The sequence below is a fragment of the Hylobates moloch genome, unplaced genomic scaffold (assembly GCF_009828535.3).
Source record: "Hylobates moloch isolate HMO894 unplaced genomic scaffold, HMol_V3 SCAFFOLD_19, whole genome shotgun sequence".
Classification (NCBI taxonomy): domain Eukaryota; kingdom Metazoa; phylum Chordata; class Mammalia; order Primates; family Hylobatidae; genus Hylobates; species Hylobates moloch.
Window position 1 is genome coordinate 10,094,035 of NW_026652294.1, and position 17,840 is coordinate 10,111,874.

The following is a 17,840-nucleotide window of genomic DNA, read 5'->3' on the forward strand; positions in this document are numbered from 1 at the left end:
CCTTTACATATCTCCATTTCCACTACCAATGCTAGGTCAGCCCCTCATCATCTGTCTTCTGCAATGGACTTATCACTGCACTTTCTGTACCCAATCTTTGTCTACTGCATTTCCTAACTAGAAAGATGACAGACTTTAAAAATTAGACAGGTGGCTGGGCATGGTGGCTCACGCCTGTAATCCCAGCACTTTGGGAGGCCGAGGCGGGCGGATCATCTGATGTCAGGAGTTCAAGATCAGCCTGGCCAACATGGTGAAACCCCATCTCCACTAAAAATAAAAATTAGCTGGGCATGGTGGCATGCGCCTGTAATCCCAGCTACTCGGGAGGCTGAGGCAGAAGAATTGCTTGAACCCAGGAGGTAGAGGTTGCAGTGAGCCGAGATTGCACCACTGCACTCCAGCCTGGGCAACAAGAGTGAAACTCCGTCAAAAAAAAAAAAAAAAAAAAAAATTACACAGGTATAGACTTTACTTGAGCTGTCATTTCCAGCTATGTGACCCTGAACAAATTATTTGCAACTTTCTTTTTTCTTTTTTTCTTTGAGACAGAGTCTCACTCTTTCGCCCAGGCTGGAGTGCAATGGCACGATCTCGGCTCACTGTAACCTCCACCTCCTGGGTTCAAGCAATTCTCCTGCCTCAGCCTCCAAAGTAGCTAGGATTACAAGGCTTCAGTTTGTTCACTTGTAAATGTAGATAATAGTATCTACTTTTAATAGATGTCAATTTTTTAATATACTTTTTTACAGTTTACATTTTTACACTTTTAGGTTCACAGCAAGATTGAGTAGAAGGTACAGAGAGTTCCCACACACTCTCTCCACACTTATAATACCTACTTTTCAGGATTATCATGAGGAGTAAATAAAATAATATAAAATATATAATTTTATTAATAGTAGAAGTATACATAATAGGCACTCACTTATTGTGAATTTTTTACTTTCCAAATTCCTCTGATCAGGTTATTTCATGCCTCAGAATTTTAACTGGCTTACCTCTATATAGGGAATGAATCAAATTATTTAGTCTGATATTTAAAATACTACAGTTTGGCTCCATCCTAGCTTTCCAACTTTATCTTTCACTAAATATCCCCATCCACTAGCCCATATGCAATCTTTACCCACAACTCTACTCACTATGTCTGATCACATTCAGCATTTTCCTACTTCTGTTCTTTGCTCCACCTCTGCCAAAAACACTTTTTCCCTCCAGTAAGTCTGTCAAAATCTTCCAAACTTTCTAAGCCCAGCTCGAGTCCCATTTTCTATAAGAAGGCTTCACCAGTTTTAGCAGTTAGCATTCATCTCTTCTCCAATACTTTCACATTACTTTGCTTATGCCTTTTTTTCCTGCTCTCTCCTGATGGGCAGGGACCACATCTTATTCAGCAGTTAGTACAGTGCTGTGCAATCCTTGGCATTCAGAAAGAGTCTGCTGAATTAAATGAATTAAATTTAATTTGCTGACCATACAATCACAAGTTACTCAACAACAGATGAGAAAGCTAAAGATTCATCCCTAAAATATTTGTCCTTGAATGGGTATAGAGTCAGTCATAGGTATTTCTTTTTTTTTTTTACACTATTTTTTTCATTTTATTATTTTTTTGTATTATTATACTTTAGGTTTTAGGGTACATGTGCACAATGTGCAGGTTTGTTACATATGTATCTATGTGCCATGTTGTTTTGCTGCACCCATTAACTCGTCATTTAGCATTAGGTATATCTCCTAATGCTGTCCCTCCCCCCTCCCCCAACCCCACAACAGTCCCTGGAGTGTGATGTTCCCCTTCCTGTGTCCATGAGTTCTCACTGTTCAATTCCCACCTATGAGTGAGAACATGTGGTGTTTGGTTTTTTTGTCCTTGGGATAGTTTACTGAGAATGATGGTTTCCAGTTTCATCCATGTCCCTACAAAGGATATGAACTCATCATTTTTTTATGGCTGCATAGTATTCCATGGTGTATATGTGCCACATTTTCTTTTTTTTTTTCTTTTTTTTTTTATTATACTTTAGGTTTTAGGGTACATGTGCACAATGTGCAGGTTTGTTACATATGTATCCATGTGCCATGTTGATTTCCTGCACCCATTAACTCCTCATTTAGCATTAGGTATATCTCCTAATGCTGTCCCTCCCCCCTCCACCAACCCCACAACAGTCCCCGGAGTGTGATGTTCCCCTTCCTGTGTCCATGAGTTCTCATTGTTCAATTCCCACCTATGAGTGAGAACATGCGGTGTTTGGTTTTTTGTCCTTGCGATAGTTTACTGAGAATGATGTTTTCCAGTTTCACCCATGTCCCTACAAAGGACATGAACTCATCATTTTTTATGGCTGCATAGTATTCCATGGTATACATGTGCCACATTTTCTTAATCCAGTCTATCGTTGTTGGACATTTGGGTTGGTTCCAACTCTTTGCTATTGTGAATAGTGCCGCAATAAACATACGTGTGCATGTGTCTTTATACCAGCATGATTTATAGTCCTTTGGGTATATACCCAGTAATGGGATGGCTGGGTCAAATGGTGTTTCTAGTTCTAGATCCCTGAGGAATCGCCACACTGACTTCCACAATAGTTGAATTAGTTTACAGTCCCACCAACAGTGTAAAAGTGTTCCTATTTCTCCACATCCTCTCCAGCACCTGTTGTTTCCTGATTTTTTAATGATGGCCATTCTAACTGGTGTGAGATGGTATCTCACTGTGGTTTTGATTTGCATTTCTCTGATGGCCAGTGATGATGAGCATTTCTTCATGTGTTTTTTGGCTGCATAAATGTCTTCTTTTGAGAAGTGTCTGTTCATGTCCTTTGCCCACTTTTTGATGGGGTTGTTTGTTTTTTTCTTGTAAATTTGTTTGAGTTCATTGTAGATTCTGGATATTAGCCCTTTGTCAGATGAGTAGGTTGCAAAAATTTTTTCCCATTCTGTAGGTTGCCTGTTCACTCTGATGGTAGTTTCTTTTGCTGTGCAGAAGCTCTTTAGTTTAATGAGATCCCATTTGTCAATTTTGGCTTTTGTTGCCATTGCTTTGGGTGTTTTAGACATGAAGTCCTTGCCCACGCCTATGTCCTGAATGGTATTGCCTAGGTTTTCTTGTAGCATTTTAATGGTTTTAGGTCTAACATTTAAGTCTTTAATCCATCTTGAATTAATTTTTGTATAAGGTGTAAGGAAGGGATCCAGTTTCAGCTTTCTACATATGGTTAGCCAGTTTTCCCAGCACCATTTATTAAATAGGGAATCCTTTCCCCATTTCTTGTTTTTGTCAGGTTTGTCAAAGATCAGAGAGTTGTAGATATGCGGCATCATTTCTGAGGGCTCTGTTCTGTTCCATTGATCTATGTCTCTGTTGTGGTACCAGTACCATGCTGTTTTGGTTACCATAGCCTTGTAGTATAGTTTGAAGTCAGGTAGCGTGATGCCTCTAGCTTTGTTCTTTTGGCTTAGGATTGACTTGGCGATGCGGGCTCTTTTTTGGTTCCATATGAACTTTAAAGTAGTTTTTTCCAATTCTATGAAGAAAGTCATTGGTAGCTTGATGGGGATGGCATTGAATCTATAAATTACCTTGGGCAGTATGGTCATTTTCACGATATTGATCCTTCAAACCCATGAGCATGGAATGTTCTTCCATTTGTTTGTATCCTCTTTTATTTCATTGAGCAGTGGTTTGTAGTTCTCCTTGAAGAGGTCCTTCACATCCCTTGTGAGTTGGATTCCTAGGTATTTTATTCTCTTTGAAGAAATTGTGAATGGGAGCTCACTCATGATTTGGCTGTTTGTCTGTGATTGGTGTACAAGAATGCTTGTGATTTTTGTACATTGATTTTGTATCCTGAGACTTTGCTGAAGTTGCTAATCAGCTTAAGGAGATTTGGGGCTGAGACAATGGGGTTTTCTAGATATACAATCATGTCATCTGCAAACAGGGACAATTTGACTTTCTCTTTTCCTAATTGAATACCTTTTATTTCCTTCTCCTGCCTGATTGCTCTGCCCAGAACTTCCAGCACTATGTTGAATAGGAGCGGTGAGAGAGGGCATCCCTATCTTTTGCCAGTTTTCAGAGGGAATGCTTCCAGTTTTTGCCCATTCAGTATGATACTGGCTGTGGGTTTGTCATAGATAGCTCTTATTATTTTGAGATACGTCCCATCAATACCTAATTTATTGAGAGTTTTTAGCATGAAGGGTTGTTGAATTTTGTCAAAGGCCTTTTCTGCATCTATTGAGATAATCATGTGGTTTTTGTCTTTGGTTCTGTTTATATGCTGGATTACATTTATTGATTTGCGTATGTTGAACCAGCCTTGCATCCCAGGGATGAAGCCCACTTGATTATGGTGGATAAGCTTTTTGATATGCTGCTGGATTCGGTTTGCCAGTATTTTATTGAGGATTTTTGCATCAATGTTCATCAAGGATATTGGTCTGAAATTCTCTTTTTTGGTTATGTCTCTGCCAGGCTTTGGTATCAGGACAATGCTGGCTTCATAAAATGTGTTAGGGAGGATTCCCTCTTTTTCTATCGATTGGAATAGTTTCAGAAGGAATGGTACCAGTTCCTCCTTGTACCTCTGGTAGAATTCGGCTGTGAATCCATCAGGTCCTGGACTCTTTTTGGTTGGTAAGCTATTGATTATTGCCACAATTTCAGAACCTGTTATTGGTCTATTCAGAGATTCAACTTCTTCCTGATTTAGTCTTGGGAGGGTGTATTTGTCAAGGAATTTATCCATTTCTTCTAGATTTTCTAGTTTATTTGCATAGAGGTGTTTGTAGTATTCTCTGATGGTAGATTGTATTTCTGTGGGATCGGTGGTGATATCCCCTTTTTCATTTTTTATTGCATCCATTTGATTCTTCTCTCTTTTCTTCTTTATTAGTCTTGCTAGCAGTCTATCAATTTTGTTGATCTTTTAAAAAAACCAGCTCCTGGATTCATTAATTTTTTGAATGGTTTTTTGTGCCTCTATTTCCTTCAGTTCTGCTCTGATTTTAGTTATTTCTAGCCTTCTGCTAGCTTTTGAATGTGTTTGCTCTTGCTTTTCTAGTTCTTTTAATTGTGATGTTAGGGTGTCAATTTTGGATCTTTCCTGCTTTCTCTTGTGGGCATTTAGTGCCATAAATTTCCCTCTACACACTGCTTTGAATGTGTCCCAGAGATTCTGGTATGTTGTGTCTTTGTTCTCGTTGGTTTCAAAGAACATCTTTATTTCTGCCTTCATTTCATTATGTATCCAACAGTCATTCAGGAGCAGGTTGTTCAGTTTCCATGTAGTTGAGCGGTTTTGAGTGAGTTTCTTAATCCTGAGTTCTAGTTTGATTGCACTGTGGTCTGAGAGACAGTTTATTATAATTTCTGTTCTTTTACATTTGCTGAGGAGAGCTTTACTTCCAACTATGTGGTCAATTTTGGAATAGGTGTGGTGTGGTGCTGAAAAAAATGTATATTCTGTTGACTTGGGGTGGAGAGTTCTGTAGATGTCTATTAGGTCCACTTTATGTAGAGCTGAGTTCAATTCCTGGATATCCTTGTTAACTTTCTGTCTCGTTGATCTGTCTAATGTTGACAGTGGGGTGTTAAAATCTCCCATTATTTTTGTGGGGGAGTTTAAGTCCCTTTGTAGGTCACTCAGGACTTGCTTATGAATCTGGGTGCTCCTGTGTTGGGTGCATATATATTTAGGATAGTTAGCTCTTCTTGTTGAATTGATCCCTTTACCATTATGTAATGGCCTTCTTTGTCTCTTTTGATCTTTGTTCGTTTAAAGTCTATTTTATCAGAGACTAGGATTGCAACCCCTGCCTTTTTTTGTTTTCCATTTGCTTGATAGATCTTCCTCCATCCCTTTATTTTGAGTCTATGTGTGTCTCTGCACGTGAGATGGGTTTCCTGAATACAGCACACTGATGGGTCCTGACTCCTTATCCAGTTTGCCAGTCTGTGTCTTTTAATTGGAGCATTTAGCCCATTTACATTTAACGTTAATATTGTTATGTGTGAATCTGATCCTGTCATTATGATGTTAGTTGGTTATTTTGCTCGTTAGTTGATGCAGTTTCTTCCTAGCCTCGATGGTCTTTACAATTTGGCATGTTTTTGCGGTGGCTGGTACCGGTTGTTCCTTTCCATGTTTAGTGCTTCCTTCAGGAGCTCTTTTAGGGCAAGCCTGGTGGTGACAAAATCACTCAGCATTTGCTTGTCTGTAAAGTATTTTATTTCTCCTTCACTTATGAAGCTTAGTTTGGCTGGATATGAAATTCTGGGTTGAAAATTCTTTTCTTTCAGAATGTTGAATATTGGCCCCCACTCTCTTCTGGCTTGTAGAGTTTCTGCTGAGAGATCAGCTGTTAGTCTGATGGGCTTCCCTTTGTGGGTAACCTGACCTTTCTCTCTGGCTGCCCTTAACATTTTTTCCTTCATTTCAACTTTGGTGCATCGGACAATTATGTGTCTTGGAGTTGCTCTTCTCGAGGAGTATCTTTGTGGCGTTCCCTGTATTTCCTGAATCTGAATGTTGGCCTGCCTTGCTAGATTGGGGAAGTTCTCCTGGATAATATCTTGCAGAGTGTTTTCCAACTTGGTTCCATTCTTCTCATCATTTTCAGGTACACCCATCAGACGTAGGTTTGGTCTTTTCACATAGTCCCAAATTTCTTGGAGGCTTTGTTCATTTCTTTTTATTCTTTTTTCTCTAAACTTCCCTTCTCGCTTCATTTCATTCATTTCATCTTCCATCAGCGATACCCTTTCTTCCAGTTGATCGCATCTGCTACTGAGGCTTCTGCAATCTTCGCGTAGTTCTCGAAACTTGGCTTTCAGCTCCATCAGCTCCTTTAAGCCCTTCTCTCCATTCGTTATTCTAGTTATCCATTCTTCTAATTTTTTTTCAAAGTTTTTAACTTCTTTGCTATTGTTTTGAATTTCCTCCCGTAGCTCAGAGTAGTTTGATCGTCTGAAGCCTTCTTCTCTCAACTCGTCAAAGTCATCCTCCATCCAGCTTTGTTCCGTTGCTGGTGAGGAACTGCGTTCCTTTGGAGGAGGAGAGGTGCTCTGCTTTTTAGAGTTTCTAGTTTTTCTGCTCTGTTTTTTCCCCATCTTTGTGGTTTTATCTACTTTTGGTCTTTGATGATGGTGATGTACAGATGGGTTTTTGGTGTGGATGTCCTTTCTGTTTGTTAGTTTTCCTTCTACCAGACAGGACCCTCAGCTGTAGGTCTGTTGGAGTTTACTAAAGGTCCACTCCAGACCCTGTTTGGCTGGGTGTCAGCAGTGGTGGCTCAAGCAGAAATGCAGAAATCACCCGTCTTCTGTGTCCCTCAGGCTGGGAGCTGGAGACCGGAGCTGTTCCTATTCGGCCATCTTGGCTCCACCTCCAGTCATAGGTATTCCTTTCTATACTATGAATCCATAGGGTCTAAGAGCTTTAAAAAAAAATGCCTTGGGGTGAAAAGGAGAAAGGGAGGAAGTAAAAGGGAGAGAAGACACTAAATATTTAATAGCTACAGAATCTTGATAATCATATACTACTGCATTTTGTCACTTCTTGCAGTGTTTCCTTGAGACATTTTTAAACTTTCATCATTTAACTTTAACTTTCTTATAGTTTTTTTGTTTTGCTTTGTTTCTGTTTTTGTTTTTTGAGACAGGGTCTTGCTCTGTCACCCGGGCTAGAGTGTAGTGGTATAATAAATGGCTCACTGCAACCTCAACCTCCTGGGCTTAAGCTATCTTCCCACCTCAGCCTTCTGAGTAGCTGGGACCATAGGTGCAAACCACTATACCCAGTTAATTGTTTTATATTTATTTTTTGTAGAGACGAGGTCTCGCTGTGTTGCTCAGGCTGGTCTCAAACTCCTGGGCTCAAGCAATCCTCCTACCTTGGCCTCTCAAAATGCTGGGAATACCCAGATGTGAGCCACCAAGCCTGGCCTTTCTCATATTTTCAAACTAGATGATCAGTTCTATGTAGGCAGAGTTCACATCTAGCCAGATCTAGCACTTTTACAGTCGATTCTTTTACAACACAAGCTTTCTACAGTACCACTTAGCTTGTGTCAATAGCACATAGACATTGTATTGGTTCATGGGTGTGATTTTTTTTTCCTAGGCAAGAGGAGCTGGAATAGAACAGAATTCAGAAAGAAAAGCAAAACAGGGCCAGATGCGGTAGCTCATGCTTGTAATCCCAGCACTTTGGGAGGCTGAGGCAGGAGGACTGCTTGAGCACAGAAGTTCAAGACCAACCCAGGTAACATAGTGAGACCTCATCACCACACAAAAAATAAAGAACTAGCCAAGTATAGTGGTGCATGCCTTTAGCCCCAGCTACTAGGGAGGCTGAGACAAGAGGATCATTTGAGCCCAGGAGGTCAAGGCTGCAGTGAGCTGAAATCATACCACTACACTCCAGCCTGGGTGACAGAGGGAGACCCTGTCTTAAAAAAATAAAAAATGAAAAGAAAAAGCAAAACAGCTTCAGCTTGGCTGTTGCACATACAGGCTCTTCATTTTATTTAAGAAAAATTCAAAGTGAAAGCTTGTATACAAGGCTAAAAGAGGTGTTAATTCTTGGTTCTCATCTTGGAGCAAGCCTTATTTCCTTCTGTGCCCACCTTAATGGCAACTCCACTGGCTCAGAGCTCCACTTACCTTTCTGTTTTTGTTTTTGAGATGAGGTCTTACTATGTTTCCCAAACTGGTCTCAAACTCCTTGGTTCAAGTAATCCTCTTGCCTCAGCCTCCCAAGTAGCTGGGACTACAGGTCCCACCATGCCAGCTCAGGGTTCACTTCCAAATAGCTCCACATTTATACAAGCCAGCATTTTTTTACTGTTTTTTGTGCATATTTAATTTAATATAATCTATGGCAACCTCCACCTATGCTGAGCTGCCTGCCTGGGCTGTCCAAGCCCTTGTTTTCTGGGTACCATGGGTCAATGTTGCACAGATTTTGAGTGATCTGCACCCAACCCTATTTTTTAATAACCCATTATTTTTAGTATACAATTTTGTATACTAAATGATGTACAACTATCGTGTTCTATTAAATATGTTTATCCAAAGCTACTAGCATAGTGCCTTGAATATAACACTTAAAAGTTTATTGGAATCAATTTGAGAACAACTGAAAACATTTTATTTTGCTATTGTTCCCCTGATCTTAAATCTAAAATCAATTTGTCATCTCCGAACTCTGGGATTCCTAAAAACCCTCAGCCCCACATAAGGAGTACCTCCCTGCTAAGGTTTCCATTCATCACACCAAAATCACTACTTAAACAGCTTCTGCTAATACAAGATTCAATTTACTGTTATAAAAAAGATCTAATCTGCAACAACATCCGTATGACTGTCAAACCCCAATAAGCAAGGTGACCGCTCTGCTTGGTGATTCAAACTTGGGCCAAAATGAATTGAAAAGCTGAGACAAACAGGGACGGTTTTCTATTCAGTTTCACAGCTGCTTGGGCTACTGCCCAGTCTCCATAATGAGGGTGGTCTCTTGCTTTGTTTTCATGAAACCTATAGCATGTAGAACACACAGCATTTAAATAATGTATGAATTTCAGCCTTCAGGATATCATATTGTCCCCAGTTGCTTGATATTTTGTCTCTCTCCTCAGAATAGTCAGAAACACACTGGAGCACACACATAGCAATATGTGTGTGCTCCAGAACACACATAGTAATACTATGACTTCTACTTGAACCAGCTTAAATGATCTGCTTATTGTCTACACAATGAATAACCAATATACCATTTTAAGTGAAAGCCTCCATACTTTTATCTTTAATTTCAAATCCCCAGACAGGAACATGAGTTTCAATTAAAAAACCTGGAGATCAAAAGTATATTGTACTGTACGTCTAACCAGGCCTGCCAATGCTCCTTTAACCCAATTTATAGATATGCATGCATATGTATGTATTTTCATGGATATGGCAACAGGATTTGTTTTTAACACATACAAATATCTGCCATATATAATTTTTACAAAGAGAGAGCAAATTAATCTTCCTCCCTTCTTTTCTTCTTTCTTTCTCTTCCCTGCCTCCCTACTTCCTTCCCTCCTTCTTCTATCCCTTCCAGGGAGGCAAGTGTGGTGCTAGAAAACATTTTCCTTACAAAACAGCAATAACCGGCCAAGGTGGGTGGATCAGGAGGTCAGGAGACCGAGACCATCCTGGCTAATGCGGTAAAACCCCAACTCTACTACAAATAAAAAAATTAGCTGGGCATGGTGGCAGGCGCCCATAGTCCTAGCTATTTGGGAGGCTGAGGCAGGCGAATGGCATAAACCCAGGAGGCAGAGCTTGCAGTGAACACTCCAGCCTGGGCGACAGAGCGCGAGTCCATCTCAAAAAAAAAAAAAAACCAGCAACAACCCCAATATTCATTGTTACTGTGTATTTATATAAACTTGGTGTAAACAGCCCACACATCCTTGTAGGACTGTTTTACCCCTGACATATGCTGCTCAACCTAGTTATTTACATTACAAAATATATTCAAATAACAGCAACAATATTTTTAAACACCATGCACCCAAGGCCTAATAACCATTTAGATATGAACTGTGGCTTATCTTCCATCAAAGCAAGCAAAATCAGGAAAGGCATTTATAAATTTCATATAGAAGCCCTAAGAATGTGAAAAATATTCACAACTATAACTAATGCAGACAAATAATAAACTCAGAGAGGTTAAGTGGTTTGTCCGAGATCACATAGCCATTTGGTAGCAAAACTTATTTATCATTATTATCCAATGTTCTTCCCATTATTCCACATTGTTCCCCTCTGCTAATAGGTCAGGAAATATACTACTTAAAATAGTAATGCTAGGCATCAGATAAACAGTCTAAAAGAAAAACTTGACTTTGGGGAAATAGAATTTCTAAAGAGTGACACATCAACGAATGAAGTATGTGTGTAATTTGGTGATTACATTTTCCAGAAACTGGTAGAAGAGATTTCACTAGTTCAAAGAAAGCCAAAGCCAAAGGTTACACTCTCCATTAGAAAATACGAGCGATTTCACTAGTATTGAAAGGCCCAATCTGACAACTGGCAGTAAAAGCAGTCTGTCCACTGGCTGTCTGTTCATACTGGGCCACATAGCTCAACTTGTAAAGGTTGTAATTCTGAGTTATCAGTTTGTGGATGTAAGCCTTAAGCAAAGCCCAAAGCAGCAGCCCAGATCATTTCCTCTGTCCCCCTCCCCAACCCCTTTTTAATGAAGCCACAAATTCAGTGGAGTCTGGAGATTTAAATTCTAATCATTTTCCTTTTGCCCTTTAACATTGGTGCTCCCAAGGGAACCTTTACTTCCAAGCATTACTATTCTAGGACCCCGAATCAATAACCCACAGCTCTAAAAGGCAAGAGTGCCAAGTAAATGCTGTTTTCTTCCTCCCTCCCCATCCCAATTAAGGAAAATTAAATTTATAAGGCTGTGGAAGAGTCTCCAATAGAGACACCATAATAATAAAACCACTCAGAATATCTCAAACCAGACTAAACAAAATGCTGCATTCAACTTGCACACAGCAACCATGTGATAATCCACTTGACTACATTTAGGAAGAATGCGTCCCAAAAGAGGGCACTTACGACTATGATTGTCTTTCTGTCCCTGCTCCCCATCCAAAACTACCAGGCACGTTATTCCTGGTATACTCACCTTATTCCTCTCTACACAATGAAATCTACCAGACCACAGCTCGATACTGCTTTACACAGAGAAGGCTGGCTGTGTGGTAAACTAATCCAATATTAAGAATAAAAACAATAATTTAAATTTTCAATTTAATGAATATTTATTGAACATCTTTTATGTAGCAAACAGTGAGCTACATGCTGGTGATAAAGTTAAAAAGAAAAAAAATCCAGTCCCTGATCTCAATAATCTCATTAACTAGTAAGATAAAGAGACAAGGGAACAAATAAAAATCTAACAAAAATCCCTTAGAGTTCTATATAGCCCTTCATAACTTTCATAAAACCTTTGTATCCTTTAAAGCACATTGATCCTCACACGAGTCCCGATGTAGGTAAGGCAGTTCTTACTGTCCTCACTTAAAAGGTGAAAACACAAATTCACTGTACAGAATTGTCATGAGTAAGAGGCAAGAGTAGTAACACACCACAAAGCTAGTGCTCACAAAGAATGAGACTGTATTTAATGAAACCACACATACTGTTGCATCCTAATTACATGAGACAGCACAGGCAGAGAGTGAACAGCTCTTACAGAAAAACAGTGCTGAAAGGATGACCAAGTAAATAGTATACAAACCATGGATGCTTTTGATAAACATCAAGACTCTGTGATACTCTGTAACTCGACTGAACCATTACTGATTTGTTAGTGCTGTTTTGAGTCTTTTATTTCCTTCAATAATGTCACCAAAATTCTAGTATTAGAAAATGTGCCACAAACATGAAAAGCTAAGAAACACTGACCTAAGAACATAGAGCTAATACATGGTAGTATAAAATCAAGTTTTTGATCCCGCATTCTATGTTCTTTCTCCTATAAAATACAGCCCCAGACTGTACAAAGGAAATCCAGGTCATATGAATTCCACTTTGGAAAGGAATCCTTCAACACTCCAGAGGGCTTTGAGTCCAGGATCCCTGGGTGTATCCCAAGTCTCAAGTAGCCGCATAATAAGCCCTAGAATCCCATATATACTCAGACTTTATTAATTAGATCTGAACATTTTAAAGGCACCAGATCAGGCTGGATCCCCCAAGAGCCTAGTTCAGATCTAATCTTCAAGGTGACACATGTTGCCCCCAGACTGACTCCTGAAACATAAGTACTGTAAGTTGCAGTATAAACCTGGTCAGGCTAGAACACTGGTCCCCGCCCCATTCCAAATCAAAAAGGATCTGGTTAAGTGCCTGAAACTGTCATCCTGAGAACTATGGAGCCCAAGTGGTTACAGCAGCCCCACTTCTGTGGTCAGGAGAGATGGAGAGGTGGCCAGGGCTTGTGCTCAGGGGAGACAAAGAGGGGGCCAGAGGGGGCCACTGCGGATTAAATACAGTGGCCCCGCTTCTGTGCTCAGGAAAGATGGAGAGAGGGCCAGGGCCTGTGCTCAGAAGACACAAAAAGGGGGCCAGAGGGGGCCACTGTGGATTAAATACAGTAGCCCCACTTCTGTGCTCAGGAGAGATGGAGAGGGAGCCAGAAGAGGGGAAAGAGAAGAGACAAAATAAATACCAAGAAGAGGAGGGGCAAGAAAACATGGGAACAAAAATTAGAAGCATGAGCATAAAGAAGGGATGAAAGATGTGAATCTGCTCTTCCTTCAGTCAGCCTCCATTTCTGTGAGCCTCTCACAGTGTGAACACTTTGACAAACTGAGGGTGACTCCAGCATGTAAGGCATTATTTCTCTCTAAACATCATGGCCCCTAAATGCAAGCCAAGTATATCTAGGGCTCAACCAAATAAATAGTGCTTTGTTACAATGCTGCAGAAAAAACCTACTGTGTTGAATTTACTGATCTCTAATATGGAATTTCTCAATGGATTTTTCAAGGTAATTTTGACTATTCCATTTTTCACTTTATATGCTGACTTTGGAACCTACCCCCCAAATAAGGTATAGCTTCATAATAATATTTTTCTCAAGGTAAACATGACCTATCCTGTGAGTATTGCCAATCTATTACCATTAATCTTCTTTCTAATTTCCAGTTTATCACTTCTATATCCTTCTTGTTACTTCAATTTAAAATAACAGGACTACAATAACTGGTTCAGATATATGTGTTTTTAAACTTAAACATGGACTACAGAAATCAAAACAGTTGTTTGGGGGTTTTTTGGCCTTTTTTTTTTTTAACATTTCTAACTGTAGTGATCTGGTAATGAACATCCATTGCATTGGTGATGATCCTAATATATGATGTACTTCAACTCTACCAGACTTTTTCATTCTCCAGCCAACTGTCTCCTGTCAGCCTTTGTTTGAAATTTCTTAACTTCTGGGGATTGCTGCCAAACTCTTAATACCATGAACCCTGCATTAGCTCTGTAAAATTTAAATCCCTGCCTGTATACTCCAGCTACCCAGCTCATTTCTGAGCCCTATCCAGTACAATCTTTGTATAAGCTGAGACTAGAAACTTTTTTTTTTTTTTTTGAGACAGGCTTCCTCTGTCACATAGGCTGGAGTGCAGTGGCACAGTCATAGCTCGTTGCAGTCTTGACCTCCCGGGCTCAAGTAATCCTCCCTCCCATCTCAGCCTCCCAAGTAGGTGGGACTACAGGCATGCACCACCATACCTGGGCTAATTTTTTTTCAGTAGAAACGAGGTTTCACTATGTTGCCTGGGCTGTTCTCAAACTCCTGGGCTCAAGTAGTACTTCACCTTGGCCTCCCAAAGTGCCGGGATTACAGATGTGAGCCACTGCACCCAGCCTAGAAACTTGTATTATCAGCCTAAAACATAACTAGAAAAGTAAATTTCTATAATCACACAAACTGATAAATTTATCTTAAATACTATCAGTTCAAAGATAATAAGTTTTTAATTCTTGTTGTTTCGTATTATCAAAATCACTGTATTATTGGTCCATATATTATCCTTCAAAGCACTCCATCCCTTGCCTTGCCTCACCTAGCCTCACAACAATCTGATAAGCCATCCTCATCTACAACCAAGAGGAGAATTCACCAGATATTCATCTTCAACAGGCAATTTTTAAAACAGCCTTCCATAATAATAACAGAAATATGCACACTGTAGAAAATTAGAGAATATAGATGAGCAAAAAATCTTAAAACACTTCATATTCCCATCATCCAGAAAGATCAGCACTGTATGTATATCCTAGTAGTCTTTTCCCCCACCCCATATACACATTTTTATATATGCATTTTCAACAAAATATTTCACTCTACATACTTCTGCAATCTGATTTCCAAAGCCAACAATCTTCACCTTTCCATTTCAGTAACTTTTCATCTTGTCTAACTCCTAGATGAAATTCGGTTATTCAAGATGGACTTCAGCTGGTATGTTCAAATTTATACCAAACATATAACCATCATCAACCAATTTTTACTTAAAGCTCTGTCTGCCATGCCAGGTATGACCTGTCTTCTTCCCTTTGCCAGTGGGTACAGCTCCAGTCCTGCTCAGCATCTCAAAGAGTGCCAGGACTCTTCCTTTTTAAAAAGATACAAATACATATTCATCAAGCATTGAAAAGGCACATATTCTATTCTTATTTTAAATTAATCTTTTAGCTTGTTTAATTCTTGTTTATATTTGAATTGAGAAAGAAGATGGGGTATTAAGGGCAGGAAAGACCCAGTGCACATATAGTTCTATATAGTAGTGGTAGTAGTAGCAGTGGCAACAGTAGCAGCAATAATACCATCACCCTGCACTTGGAAATGTCTCCTTATCCCACACGTACAAAACTTAAAGCAAAACAAAATCCTTTAAGTTTGTAAGCAGGCTTTCCCAATCTGGAAAAAAACAGAACCTTCAAATTAGAGGCCATATTGTTCAAACTGATTGAGATATAAATGAATTTTGTGACTTAATATGTAAATATTGGCTAAAATATTTAGGATAGCCCAGATGGTAACAGCAATAGTGCCAATTCTCCAGGCCACTTTTTAATGCATTTCTAGTATTATTTTAGTCTTTTATATTCTAAACAAGTATACATAAGAAATCCAACAAGAGTCCAACCTAATTTCTTCAACTCTTAAATTCAAACATTTTTTTAAAATATACAAATATATATTCATTGAATACTAAAAAGGCACAAATTCTAGTCTAAGTTGATGTTTTAGCTTCTTTAATTCTTATTCATATTTGAGTTGAGAAAGAAGATAGGAGTAGTAAAGGCCAGAAAAATGGGAATCAGGGAAGTATGATAAGAAAGATGGTACAGAGTTGTTTATAGTCTAAAAAGGAGAAGTCTAAGAAGAAGAAGGAGGAAAAGGAGGAAAAGGAAGAGGAGAAGAAGGAAAAGGAGAGGAGGAGAAGGAGGAAGAGGAGGAAGAGAGGAGGAGAGCAGGAGGAGGAGGAGGAGGAGGAGGAGGAGGAAGAGGACAACTACTACTAACTTCTTCCAGCTGAACTATTTTCAGTGGGCTAAAGTCTCCTGATTAAAGACACATTCATTATAAAACTAAACCAGGGCCGGGCACGGTGGCTCATGCCTGTAATCCCAGCACTTTGGGAGACCGAGGTGCGTGGATCATCTGAAGTCAAGAGTTTGAGACCAGCCTGGCCAACATGGTGAAGCCCCGTCTCTACTAAAAATACAAAAATTAGCCAGACCTGGTGGTGCATGCCTGTAATTCCAGCTACTCAGGAGGCTGAGGCAGAAGAATCACTTGAACCCAGGAGATGGAGGTTGCAGTGAGCCGAGATCGCGCCACTGTACTCCAGCATGGGCAACAGAGCAAGACTGCCTCAAAAAATAAAACAAAATAAAAAACTAAACCAGGTCAGGCCCAGTGGCTTACATCTGTAATCCGAGTACTTTGGGAGACTGAGACAAGATGATTGCTTCAGGCCAGAGGATTCCTTCAAGCCAGACCAGCCTAGGCAACAAAAGCAAGACCCCATCTCTACAAAAAAAAAAAAGTTTAAATAGAAAAATTAAAAATTAACCACTAGGCTCACAGGAGAGCATAGACATAATCAATTAATTTACTGATTGATGATGCCAGACCTAAATATTAACTTGTTGGAAAAAGTTCTATGCATTTAATTCACAACTGCTATGTTTCAGGATTTTTAAATTGACCCTTTTCTTAGATAAAACCCAAGCTCTCCCTCCCATCTGTTTACTGGTCAAGTTTCCCTACCCTTGGTCCAAATTTAATGTCTGACTTCAGCACTAATTACACTTAAATATGTACTCCCAAAGAGTACATCTATCAGTAAAGGCTGATGCACTGGAGACCGAAGTCTGCTCTTTAATCCCAGAAATGGTAGAATAGTAATAGCAAATATAATACCACCATTTTATATGAGCTTATCAGAGAAAACTTTGGAATGGTAGGCCTAGGAGAACACATTTCCAGTAGCAGTGGCAGATGGATGACACAGAAAAACAAACTCCTGGTGTCCACACTGAATAATGCTTAAAGTGGTAACAGGAGACAGAGGGCTTACAAGCACTGTTATTTTATAAAGCATAGAATGTCAGTTCACTAAAAGTCCTGTGGTGGCACATGCAATAAATAAGACCTATTAACACTTTTCTTTACCTAAAATCACCCCCAGAGAGTTACTTAAGTAACTCACTTCTTAATTCATGTTGATCATCACGTGTCATTGGTTTGTGATCTTTGATAACAAGGGCTTTCTGGACTTCTATACCTTAAAATTTTTAGGCACTACTTTTTTTTAGGCCTATCTGTAATTATTTCTCATTTTAAGGTAAGGTATCCAAGTATAGAACTGAGCAGCACATCTATGTCAGACAGATCCAGTTTCAAACCTCAGATCACTATGTGGTAATTCTGTGATTCTCGGCAAGTTACTGACTCACTCTTAAGACTCAGTTTCTTCCGCTGTAAAACAGTCATTCTAAAACTCTCACAGTACTGTTAAAATGTAAAGCAGCGTAGGCTTTGCACACAGGACACACTCAGTAAATGGTAACTGTTGCTATCATTAGTGTTGACAACTTTTCTCCAGTAAGTCTATGCCTCTGTTTAACTCCATCTGTGAAACTAGAAACGAATTTCAAAAGTTTCATTTCCAATCATGCTCTTACCAGCAAGATTTAAGATGTCTTTCTTATTATAAGTCTAATT

General features: G+C 39.5%; 1 protein-coding gene across 4 annotated transcripts in view; it reads right to left on the bottom strand.

Annotated features, from left to right (window-relative positions):
- TTC28 (tetratricopeptide repeat domain 28) overlaps nt 1-17,840 on the bottom strand; it is a 738,720-nt gene that overhangs the window by 442,428 nt on the left and 278,452 nt on the right. The gene's annotated exons all lie outside the window — the stretch shown is intronic.